Below are 13,240 nucleotides of genomic sequence, written 5' to 3'. Positions count from 1 at the left end.
AATAATCCCTGCTAAGGCTTTTATAAACCAGCAATTTTACTAACTTGTAATGTTTTAAGAGTGTTATTGTGCCTTTTTAATCTATCATTACCCTCCTGTCAAAAAGGGAACAGTTGTGGGCCTGTATGTGTGTGCACATACAGGTGATGAGGCCCTTAAAAGCACATGGTGGGGGAGAGGGAAGCACACATCTTGGCTCCATCTTACCGAAGCAGGGCTGAGTTGTTGAGGCTTGGAAAATGCTGTGTTAACCGCAGCTCCTAATCTAGCTTTAGCTTTGTATCTTCCAGTCGGAATATATTAAGTGAAAATGAGAAACAAAGTTGGTAACTAAAAGAAGGTCTTTGTTAGAAAGTGCATCTCTGTCGTCTAGCTGTGCTTCACACAGCCTTGCCACACAACTGTCTTATTAATATGAAAGCTTTTGCTTTCTAATTTTTGGCAGCGTGCAGATGGCTGACACAACACAAAGAGCTGTGCGTGTGCAGTCGTGCCACATTGCAGTTTCTGAGTGGCTCGGAGGCACCGTGCAGCCTCTGACATTGATGTAGTGTGGTACATCTCTTAACACCTTCATTTTCACTTCACACACGCTCCCGCAGCCCCATTATGGCTGACTCTGATGGTTTTTGTTATTATCAGCGTTAGCACTTTGTTTCCTCCTGCCCTCTCGCCCTCCCTTCAGAGCTCCATGAAATCCATCTCATCTCCGGTACCTGACAAGCACTTCTGGACACCTTGAGCGCTGTCCGGTGAGGGAGAAAGGCTCCCGTGCAGCTGCCTCTGTCGGCCGCCTAAGGGCAACATTAACTCGGTACAAACGCCGCGGATGTGGTATCCATCTCTTCCTCCCTCCTCTTCTCCTTTCATCTCCTCCATTCAGCGCTTTTCTTTCCATTATTGCTGATGCCTTTCTCCTCGTTTAAAGAGCATAAGATGCAAACAGAGCGGGGCCTCTGTGCATTCGCTGAAGCCAGGCAGCTCCTCTCTGATCTGCTTTGATTTGATTTGTCTCTGACAGCGACGGGGACCGATGTCCTTAGCGGCAGGGAAGCTCTTAGCTGCTTGTGCCTGTTGCTGCTGTTGTGAAGAGGAACTGCCTGGGCTATTTCAAGGGCTGAGCATATGTTCCTATTAGATTTTATGTACTGTCTCTTGCAGATGATTGTGAATTAAAGGATTCCTGCCTTGTACGTAGGTAGTGGTTAAGATAGTAATGAAAGCAGTATCTGTAGGTCTGTAGAAGGCAAGGAGCCTCTCTTTGAACTGAACTTGCATCTACTGGCTTTCTAACTGCATTTGCTGCTTAAGAGGTTTGTGTGTTATGCAGTCAGCAGGTGACTGAGTCTTTGCTGCAGAACTTTCTAGCGCTCTTTCTGCACATCTCTCTCAGCTTATTCCCTCCCTGCTGTTAGAAAACCTCTATATTATTACTGTAATTACTTATTTTTATGGTGATAGTGGCTGGAGATTGCAGCGATGGTGTCGCATTAGGCTACAAATGGCAGGCAGACGTGTTCATAAAGTGAGCGTGTGTTTCTATTCAAATAGGCTTGCAAACAGATACATTTTAAGAATCATTTTATAATATCTAATCCTATGAAGTTGCTTTTTACTTAGGATGTGCTTACTTCTATTCACTGTAAGACTCATGAAGGTCAACAAGGGTCAGGTATTTATGGTGGCCTCGGTTTGCCTCTCCATCAATTTACAATTGTTAATGTTACGATAGCAACTAAAATTCCTATCAGTTGCTTCGTCCTCTTGTGCCAGATGCTGTTGACAGAGTTAATCGTCTGCCACGACAGAAAGTACAGATGGTCAGGAGATCGGACAGGCTTGGAAGCAAAGAGGTGGGAATGGCCATGGAGCCTATGCCTTGTTATTTTAATGGTGTGCTTACTACGGATGGGAGAGGAGACAGCAGATGGGCAAAAAACCTTGGGTACACGGGAACAGGGAAGAGGAAGCAGGGAGGTTGACATTAAAAATAAATAAATAAATTAGACAAGAAAATAATGTCTAGACTTTTACTTGTACCATTAGTCTGTTGCATGTTCAGGGTAGCAGCAGGCAGCTCATACCCTGCTCAGCAGCTGCTCCTGGCTAATTCTGCAGAAATCTCCGCTGTGTCCGAGAATTGCCACTGTTCCACTGCTCTAAGGGGGCAAGGAGGGCTGCTGGACACGGTGCCCATGGAGATAAAGTTGCTGTTGCGAAGGTTTTCCTTTACGAAAGTCTGACATAAGGGAGAAGAAGGTCTCCCTTGATCCAACTTTTCTTCACAGGAAAATACCATAAACTTTTCAAATCCATTTAGCTCTTCAGATGCAAGCTGGGTTGTTGACATTTTGTTTAACTGTTTTAGCAAACAGATTTACATTTATGTTTCCAATTGCAAATGAACACGTGGATTCCCTGTATACAAAGTGGTGGGTCGGTGTTAAAGCTTTGTTTGAATAAGTTCCTCTGTACTGGTATCCTGGATGAAGCAGTTTATAGGTTTGGGAGAGACTTTAAGGGGTTCTGCAATTCCAAATTGGATTTGAACATGTATAAATGTAGTTTTAAGTAGTACAAGACCTACTGACTTCCTTTAGTGCTTGAGTACTCTGGATCACTTGAGGTGGTGGGGCAGCAGCCAAGTCAGAATAGTAACTCAAAGTATACCTGGAAGTTTGACATTTACTGTTGTCTGCTGTGATATGTGTCTGGGAAAGAGTAAAGCATGTCAGTGGTCAGTTTAATACAGGGGTAAGTGAGAGAATGTCCACTCTTCGGTTACCATAGTTTTTTAGCATACTTCAGCTATCCTGCGTTTGAAAAAAGGGGCTTTCAAGTCAGTTTTAAAGCCAACAACTGATCTCCAGGAAATGAAATGTGCAGCTCTCACTGAGTATCAGTAGTGTTGGACAGTTGCTTCCCTTTGTCCACTTTGGAAATCTCAGCTGAATGGAGAAGTGTTGATTTGCTGAGACTTCTTTACCTCACTTCGAAGGATACTTCAACAACTAATGTCTCTTGTTGAACTGTGGTTGATGATTTCATTCCTAATAATTCAGATAATCACGCACTGTGTAAGCTGCATTTGCTGCAAGCTAAGCGTCAGGCTTAGGCTAGCTTCTATAAGGTAGCAGATCAGGTGCATGCCCTTCTATGCATTTTCAATGCAACCTTTCCAAAAGCATCCAAGCATCCAACCCACCCAACAAGTGCCTCCTGTGAATTCTACAATGAAAAACACGTTTTACTTTCTTTAATGCTGTTTGTCTTTGGTGTCCTTAACAAGACCTACAGAAAAAGAGATACAGCTTAAGCAATTTACTTTGCAGGATGAGACATTAGCAATTTACATGATTAACGACTTGCACTAGTTTTTGCTCTGAATTTGAAATACCACAAAAATCATTTGACCTCTTTTTACAATTAGTTCTGAAGTGACAAAGGAAGTTGAGCAAGAAAAACGTACGTGGTATTTGAGAGAGTGCCAAAAGCGCCAAGCGAGCATCCTCTTTCTGCCTAATATAGTTGCTGGTCTCCATTGAGCCACGCATATTTCTCTGTGGTTGTCTTTCATATGCTTTCTTTTAAGATTGTAAGTATTATAGCCATTTAAAAAACAAAGTTTAGATGTTGCTTGGATTTGTCTTCATTAATTAGGTCAGTGACAAAGTAGTACCCAAAGAGTGTTTTGTCTGTTACTAAGCTCGTGCTTGAGTGTGCTCTTGTGTGCCAGAAATGTCATACTCCAATTAATTGAATAGAAACATTGGGAAAGTATTATTTTTAATTAATTAACAGCAAAATAAAAATAAATACAGCTGTAAAATAAACTAGGATGTTCTGCTCTGTACAGTTTTTCATGGACTCTGTAGTAGCAATCTGAAGTGGTCTCATGGCTGGTGAGCTGAAGAACCATGCTGGACTGAATATTTTGCACAGTGTACCTCCACTGTTTTCCTTGGTTAGGGAATATGCTGATTCTGAAGAAGATCCTGAAGATCAGAGATCATGAAGACAAAAAATGCTGTCTGTGTTTCTTAGCGGCAGCTTTGCTAGGGGAGTTGTATGTCTGAGAGAGAGGAAGAGCCATAAGCCCAGTGCTTCTGGCCAGGGCAATAGAGTTTCAGGATATTTGTCTTTTTCTTCCTCTTCTTCCACAAGTTTTGACTTCCCTTCTTAAATTTGCTTGAGAGCTTCCTCTGATTGTTTCTAAAATCCACTTTTTCCCCTACATATTTTTTTATTTCAGCATATGGGCTCTAACTTAAGTGGTTCAGTTAATAGTTTTGTTTTTTTTTTTTCATATTTATTATCCCTGACTTAGTTGCAGGGGACAGGAATTAAGATATTAGAATACTAGTTTGAGAACTTTATTTAAAGTGGTTTAGATGTCTTTGCAAAGTGCTAGAGTACCTTACAACTGGGAATGCACACAAGCCTTGTCTGTCTGCTCTTCGTAATTTTTCCATACCAATAAAAGCCCAGTGGCTAAGGAAAGCCCTGTAATACCAGTAGTCTGGGAGGGAGGAGTTTTTGATAGCACCTAACTAGGTATCTTCTGTAACTTTAACTGTCCCTGAGGTTTGTAGGGGTGCATTTTTTTTGTCATTCATTTTAATGACAAAATGTCCTTTCAGTGAAGTAAGAAGAACTAAGTGCCTCCACTTGGAAAATCAATAGCAAATCTCAAATCCCATCAGCAAGCACACAAGAGGCTGCTGTTGCTCAAATCCCCTTATTTTCACCTTTAATGAGGTAGAAAGTCATTCAATTGATATATCATGCCCTGGCCTTTTCCCAGTAATTGACCTAGACTGCTGGGCCATGCCTTAATAAATCTGATGTTTGAAGGAAAGGAGGAAAAAGGAGAGAGCACTGAGTTTGGTCTAGACTCTGGATTCCCTCTTTAGTAATTTCAGAGATCCTTCTTGGCTGAACAAGTTTGCTATCGTAGCATAAAACTGACCAGAGTACAGTCTAATTTGACATCTGGAATATAGTTCTGCTTTTACCAAAAATGCTGTGTGTGCAGGGCAACTTTCAAGGTCATCTTAATGATGCTGTGAAGACCCTTGTCCTTCCTCATGACATTTATGGCAGAGGACTGTTATCCTCACTTTAAACTCAGCTCATCTATATAGAGAGAAGGAGTTTCAAGGCTTGTTCCATGTGTATAGATGTCCACATTTCAGGGTAAGAACTGTTTGTAGGAAAGGAGGTTTTGGTCCATGCATTTTCAACCAGCTACGCGGCTGGATTGGCACTGGACACTTTGCCTTTACTGCCTTCCTTTCCAGGAGCTCAGGTGTCTCTGTGTGGCTCTAGTTACGATCTCAAGCTCTCTGGATCAAACTGTGGCTTATTCAGAGCAGAGGAACACCAGCAGAAATGCAGTGGATTCAGTTTTCAGTTTTTGTCCTGCTAAACGTTGTTTGTCAAGGGAGCACCAAAGGGGAATCTCTCCTTTTCTTCAGCAGTGAGTAATGTTTCTTCTTAGGAACTTGGCCGTTAGTCAGCTGTAGATGTCTTTCCAAAGAAAATGAATTGCAGAGGTTTTGGTGTGAGCTTTTCTGGATGTTGATTACATTTGAAAACCAAGCCAGCTGTATTTATGTATCAATGTACAGACTACAAGAGCATAACTTAATCACAGTAGGTGAGGGTTTTCAAAAATGTATTTGTAACTGAACCTCTTAAATCATTTAGAGTTCTTTGAACATCATACGCTCTGTTTTGAAGATCTTTGTTAAGGCACGCTTGTTTGAACGTGTAATACTTAAACAGCATTTAATCCAGCTGCTCTGCTTCAAAATAAGCCATGTCTATGTTATAAAATATTAGTCAGTAGCTGCTCAGGTACATCCAAGTGCCGAATAGTCAGTATGCTCACAAGTGTTTGTATACGGTGCAAATCATATGCAGAAGTATTTAGAACTGCTAAGAGCCGCTGCAAAATTGGAAGCATGTTACAGAGGACTTCAAGTCTTTCTGAAAGTTGGTGAATTGACTATATCATTTTTTAAAAATATATAAAAGGCAATTTCCAAATGTGACATTTTTATTGTTTCACACCTCCTGCTCTTAAAGCTTTCAGCAGCTGCACCTTTCACATTAACTCTAGGTGTAAAAACTGTAAATGCTTGAGTACATGGGGCCAGCAAGCTTGAGGAACTGGGCGCCAGACACCAGCAGATGAGCTGGAGATAAGTCAAAGAGGCAGAAAGCCGGCCTTCCAATTTTGCAAATGCTGAGGAAGAGCACTAAGATCTTTGGAGGCCCGAAGAATCTGCCCGTAGAATCTGAATGCCACAACTTCTTTCTGTGCTTTCCCCGTCTCAGACCAAAGGCAAACAAGGCGCTTTCATTGCCATCGTAAAACTTGGCATAAATACCAACAATCTCAGTGTATTTATGTACCAAAGAATCTTACTAAGATCGCAAAGTGCTTTAAAATGAGGAAATGCCAGAATCGAAGTAACCTGTGTAGTTTGGCATCTCTGTGTTAAATGCCTTATAGTAAAGCTCTAGTAATTGCATTGGAAACATGCTATTTCTCCTATAATGACAATCCTGTCAGATATTAGTGCGGAAGATGCTTCACGTTCACCCATCAGGTTTCTGCCCCTTGTGCTAATGCAGTAACTGAAGTAGTAGCAGGCTGGGGGGGTTATGCTAATACATGTAAGACATACATTTTCTAGTGTGCTGCAGAGACATTTGCTGACAGAAGGGGTATTTGTGAAATTCTGAGACTCATGTTTTAGGTTCCGTTCCAGGCTTTGGAGGTAGAGGTTCTTCTGTCTCATATTCACAAACTCAGATCTTTCTCCGCTTTCCACCCCAACTTGTTCTTGTGCCATTATTTCCACCTTTCTACCTGATGTTTTTTCTTCTGTCTTGAGAAATCTGCATTTGCAGAGGAGGCGGTGGCCAGCCTCCTGTGGGCCGGGCCCGCTGCCACCTGGATGAAGGCAGTCGCCAGCAAACGGAGCTGCAGCAAACTTGAGGCTCTTCACTAAGGACGGCTCGGCTCCCGTCTTTTCAAAGGCTTAGGAGGAGGTATTCCTGGAAAGCTGTTTCCCTGCCAAGTTGCAGTTCCACACTGCAAATCTAGGCCTTCTTAAAGAAAATATTTTTTTCCTTTGGTTTTTAAACATGAGCAAAGCAATGTATTTTTCTCTAGCGCCCCTCTGGGAAATGTCTAAACTGTTGAGAGTGAAGTTTTCCAAAACAGCGCATCTGGAGGCATGCTCCTGGTATGTTAAAGTCTCTGGGATTTGAATGTCTTCTGCTTTGGTGCTAGAAACTGTCCTGTCCTGTGAATGCTAGGCTTTTAAAAATTTTCAGCATCAATTCTTGTGGGCTTGCTGCTGATGCCATTCTCTGCAATAAGTCAACTTGATAGGGCAAACACGGTTTAATAAGGCAAATAGCTTTTGGTTAAAGTTGTTATCACTGTTACTCACTGTATGCCTTTCTAAATATGTGAGGCTAAATATCCCATTGCCCTTTTACAGAAAACTATCATTTTGGCCTTTATCGGTTCTCTGTTCCCTGAGACATTTATTGTTTGCCTGACAGTCAGGATGTCTTGCGGAGGACGTAAGCAGTCAGTCGAATTAAAAGGCAACTTCCTGATCAGAGCACGCGAGTCACCGCGGTATCCGCAGAGGTTATTAGCTAGCAAAGCTCCAAGGTAGAGAAAGGGCAGTGGTAACTATTAGGAAGCAACTGCATGTTTCCATCATCCTTACCTGCGTGTGCTCTGCTTCCTTTTGTCAGCATTGCATTTGCTTTATTTTGTACGTGTTCTCTTCCGTTTCTTTTCTTCTTAAATGCTTAAGCGTCACCATTTCCAAGGAATCTGAAAATGCTTTCGGCTTACAGAGTGTCAGTGCTCATTTTTAGCTTAGGATTTTTAGTTTTTTAATCATATCAGTACTGATTCTTATATGTGAGCTACAGAATTTACTTCTTTCTTATACTCTAAAGCATTCCTCTGAAAGGGACTACTGGGCTGTGAGTGAGGAGTTGTGCTTGTGGGAGCATTTGCAAGCAGAAAGTTTGAAGTGATGAATATATTCTAGGAACCCAGTCTGTATTCATTCCTGCCTTTCCGGCAGAACCCCGCAGGTCTCTGCGTGTGGCGTTATTACCTGAGAGTGTCATTAAAGTAAGTTTTCTTCTGCCTGCCTCTGATTGTACAGTTGTATTTTTTAAGATTTTGTGGAACATATCAAAAAAGTATAACAACAATCTCTGTGACATACTACCGGTCTTTATGCACTCGATGAAAGAGATTCTAATGCTAACAAATCAGCTTCAATAGAAACTCCATTAAATTCAACAGACTAAAATACACTTCTTTATACTCATTACAGATCTGTCTCCAATTTATCAGTTCAATGGTAACCTACATAGGAGTGGAGTTTGCATGAACAAACATACAGATACCCAAATCATTTCATAAATGCATTTTGAAATGCATTCCTCTGAGGCTTCAAAGGAGCACTGTCAAGTAAAATCAGATTTAATTATATTCTATAGACACGAATGTATTCATTAGAGGGACAGTCTTGTCCACGTGAGGTGCCCATTGTAGTGACCCTAATGTTTACTCTGCTGCTTGGTTTTCCCTGGTCTGCCTTTCTGAGCTTTTCCTAAATGCAAGGCCTTAGTTGGGCGCAGGATTAGTCCCGTGTGCTTTCAGAAGTTTTTGTCTTTAGCCGGCAGGTACTGTGCTGAAGCAGGATGTGTAAATGTGTACAGTGACGGCAGCAAAACACCCTGCACCAAAACGTGAAGTCGCTTAATATATTAGGAATGACTTACTAAATGTTGTTACTTATAAGAAGCTCAAGTTAGATAATAGAATATGTTGGTGGTTATTAGATCATTTTTAATCTAGTGTTCTCAAACAGTGATACGGTAATGTGGTAATTATCGTTAGAGTGTTACAGCAGTTATGCCTCGTCACGTTTGGAGTAAAAAGAGCTCTGACTTCCCTCCAAAGGTTTCTTAAAAGGAAAAACGTCTGTGTGATTTCTCTGACTCCAATTTGCTGAGGTTAATCTGGTGGAGGGCCAAGCCATGGACTGGGTTTGACTTGCATGTCGGAAAACCAGTATGATTTGGGACTCTGGTGCCTGGTGAGATTTGTGCTGATTCTTCCGAATTCATTCAAAAGTGAATTGCTAGTGCTGTAGAGAAAGAGCAAAGATGCAGTAAATAGACGTGTACGTGTTTGCGTGTCCTGTATTCAGAGTTTGTTCTGCCTGTTGCCGTCAGTTCCTGCGGGGCCCTGGTGCTGTGAGAAACGTATGAACGTATTTTTAAAAGGTTTGTTAAAAATTAATCTGAATGAAGGCTTCTTAAAATAAGAAAAAGATGATTATAGGTGATTAAAAGCAGCCCGTCCCCAGGGTTGGAGGAATGTAAAACGTCTGACCCTTAGCGTTTGCTACCCCCTGGTCTTCGGGCATCTGCCCCCTGACAACAGGCAGCTCCTGCATCTCCATTATCGCTTTAACCCCAACTCAAAATGCAGTTTAGCAACATTTTTTTAACATAAGGATTACTCTGTGTTTTTGTTACTTCCTTGTTCAACTTTTCTTTCCTCTTTTTCTTGCAAATTTGAGGTAATATTAGGTAGGGGGCTGCTTTCTCTGTGTGCCGGGGGCTTCCGTCCAGTTGGAGAAGTCTTCTGGTTACTGCTTGCCTGAGTAATGGCACATGGCTGGTTTGGTGCGCTGCAGACAGTTTTATGGTACCATCTCCTAGGAATATTGTGTGCCTGTACGTTAGGTAAGTCACTACATAGTCTGAGCTGTGTTTTGCCCATTATAGAGGGAATATGCTGTACATGATTGTTTTCATAAAAATTAATGGCTTTTGGGGGACAGATACATGTGACTTTGTGAAAATGGGTCTAAAGTTGAAAATATTCAGAAGCCTGGTGATTTATTCTTGCAAACAATGGCTAGTGTTTTATAGTGTCTACATTCATGCAATTGCTGAGCATTAGTGGTTTAGCAATTTAAATTTTGAATGGATTTCATGTATGCTAAACATATATCCATATGTTAACATGCCTGTTAAAAGCGTGGATTCTGTGTGTGTCAGAACTGGGCGGAAGGGAATCAGAAAACTCTGCCCTCTGTCTCAGGAGACGTTATCTGCTAAACTTTAGAGCTGAGTGCATGCTCTTTGGCTATCCAGTGTGCACAGTACATGCACCCACTGACGGGTTAATTGGTTGCTGGGAAAAAAAGAAAAAAAAAAAAGGAGGGGGAGGTGGCTGGTTTTCCTTCCTTTCCTTCGGTGAGACTTTCTCTCCTCTACCAAGCTGCTGATATTTATAAAACTCAGAGTAAACCAATTGTCTTAGAAACAGCTACACTTCTAGCAAGTTCAGAAAGTGAATGGGTTAAAAAATTAGTGTTGAGGAGGAACAAACGGGTACATGGATGGATAGACAGATAGCCCGATCATTGCATAAGCCTCAATTTCTTAGGAAACGAAACTGAAATAAAAAGTGGTTATTTAATGACAAACTGTTTTGTAATACAAAAGTTTTTCATCTCCTGACCTTCAGGATTTACACTTTGCAGTTTTGACGTTTTTAAATGTACATAATTTGTACTTTGTTCTGGACATAGATTACATTATGCTGTCACATCAAGCCTGGTTTGGGGAATCTGCCGGTTTACACTCTGCACTCATTTTTGCTCTCTGTTAGAAAATTTTACAACTCAATTTCTACTGATTGTATTTTAATCCACAAACAGTTTCTTTAACCAAATGTCTGATTGTATCATCTATCCACTTGTATCAGTGAAATATCTAGTACAGATCTTGATTAGAATATATGAAGTCTTAGAGAAGACTACCTCTGTGTGTCCAGTTTACTCACCTTAATGTTGCTTTCTTGAGCCAATTTCGCCTGTTTAGAGCAAACCTTATATTTAATTGATCAATAAAATACCTTTTATTTACAAATGTATGCATCCAGAGATTACAAAGTACACCATTAAGCAGAGCAAGGGCATTGACAGTTGCACTTGACTTTGACCTCGCCTTTCAAGGTGCTGAATAAATAGTGTCTTTGGAACGTGGAAACAGTGGGATTTCAAACCATCCATTATTTAAATGGAGAGTTTTTGACTTTGAGAAAGCTGACCAGGTTCACAACCAGCCAGCCATTCTTCCCCTGCGTCATGTTATCTCAACAGGACAAATAATGTTCTTCTGGGGTTCTTTTCCTAACGTGCAATTCCTAACGTCTGTGAGGGTACCTCAAGGCCATCTTATAAGAACCGTGTTTGTAGTATAGCATCTTGTGCCTGGCTCAGGATCCTCAGTTGCGATTAAAAGAGTGCTCTATGTCATATGATGAGGAATGTCTGTCCCCTTTGCCCTAAGACATGTCCCGAATCTACCCGACTCTTGTGCAAGAGGAGGGGAATGGGTGAGCCAAAGTGTGTCGCGTCATTCGGAGTGAGCAGGGCCGGTGTGCAGTCTTCCCTGGAGGAACAAGTTCTTTCCTGATGTCACTGGGAAATCACTAATTTTTAGCCCTGTAGGACCTACAGCCTCATATATGCAAACAAGTGAAAGCAGAGGAGCATTGTTTCCRTCCTGGAGCACAGTTACCTCCATGTATGTTGTCCTTCATCAGCTGGGATGCTTTTCCTGTTTACCCTCACCCTGCCTCTTTGACATGAAGTACACGATCGTTTCTGAATCACTACAACCTTGCCTGCCTGAGGACAGAACTGCTTAATGTTTTCTCCTCCTCAGGATGCTCTGGCCTAACCTTTGCTGTAAGCATAGCTTACAGGCAAAAAAACCAGGATGCTTCCATGGTGAGGAAATCTTGCTCTAATGGGCCTACATCAGCACTTCTAGTGCATTAGTATTTTTATTGGACTGTAGAGTGAAGTACTGTGAAGTAAGTGCATTAGTGTGGATCAGCGTTTCTGAGCTATACTTGTGTTTTATAGAGGCTATCAACAAGACAGTGCACTAGAAAGCGCCGTTGGTCTGGATCAGCAATTCAGTGCATTAGTGATTCATGCAAATGCCCAGACCCTGGGATCCAGGGGGAACAGAGACGTGTTGTTGTGTGTCACTAATCCAGGTATTATTCTTAGCCTTTGGTTTGAAGCTGAAGTTCAGAACTTGATGTATATTGATTATCAGATGAAAACTTTGTTTTTATTTAATGTATTTGATAGTGAAAATAGGGGAAGGAAGATGGCAGTGAGTGTTTATTTTTACCTTTGACATTTAATAAACAGGGAATCTTTTTGGAGGAAGGCAGAATTCAATTCAAATAGCAGCTATAAAAATCCACTCAGCTTTTAATGACTGGGTATGGCAGAGTGTCAACTGGAAGCAGAACCAAAAATCCAAGAAGAAATGCTTACAGTATGCTGAGGCAGCATTACAGAGCTGCTGAAGTCTCTGGGCTCCCTTCTCTTGTCTCTCTCCTCACTTTATGGCTCTTCTGGTTGTTCCTCTGAAAGCATCCACTTTCCCACTGGTAGGTGAGGGGCTGTCAAGCAACTCGGGCCTTTTCTTCTAGTTGCTGCTTTCTTGTGTGTCTTGATTCCTCCTGACCTGATGGGTTTTCCCTATCTCACTGTAGAACAAGGCTTGGGGGAAGGAGACGCTTGGAGCATCCACTAAGTGTTGATCAAAATGACAGTTTTGTCATCATTCCCTTTGGGTCCTATCTACACGGGGGCTAGAAGAAAAGGGGTGAGTGTCAGGAATGGAGACAAGAGGTTTGGCTCTGGTCCTGAAAGGGGAGAAACACTGATGAAGTGTCACAGGTAAAGTGAGTAGGAGAAGATGTCTAAAGTGAATGAGTGAGACAGGTAACTGTTAAGGTGTGAAATGAGGGACAGGTGAATTGGGTCTTGGGTCGAGTGTTGGAGGGAAGACGCAGAAAGGAACAAAATCTCAGTAAACAGGAGTATGGAGGAGAGAAGGATGGATCCTATCCCGAAAGGTCACAAAGCGTCTGATCTTAATTCACACATACAATGTGATTAGTTTAATTTCAGCAATGAATATATTATTTCCTACAATCTTTTTCCCTTTCAGCTGTTACAAAGACAAGTGGTCAGATACAGATGACTACTTGAGGCCAAGAGAAATTTAAGTCATTTCTGTTTTCCAGTGTAAGAAATACATCTGCAGAATCTGGTCTTGCTCGAGTGTATTTTGATTG

The 13,240-nt window shown here is 41.6% G+C and overlaps 1 protein-coding gene across 6 annotated transcripts in view; it reads left to right on the top strand.

The window, feature by feature from the left end:
• Window positions 1-13,240, top strand: part of TSPAN4 (tetraspanin 4) — a 282,853-nt gene that overhangs the window by 146,405 nt on the left and 123,208 nt on the right. The window lies entirely within an intron of this gene.

This window comes from Apteryx rowi, unplaced genomic scaffold, assembly GCF_003343035.1.
Source record: "Apteryx rowi isolate R43461 unplaced genomic scaffold, aptRow1 scaffold_152, whole genome shotgun sequence".
In the NCBI taxonomy this organism is placed as follows: domain Eukaryota; kingdom Metazoa; phylum Chordata; class Aves; order Apterygiformes; family Apterygidae; genus Apteryx; species Apteryx rowi.
This window is presented reverse-complemented; position numbering and strand designations above follow the sequence as displayed.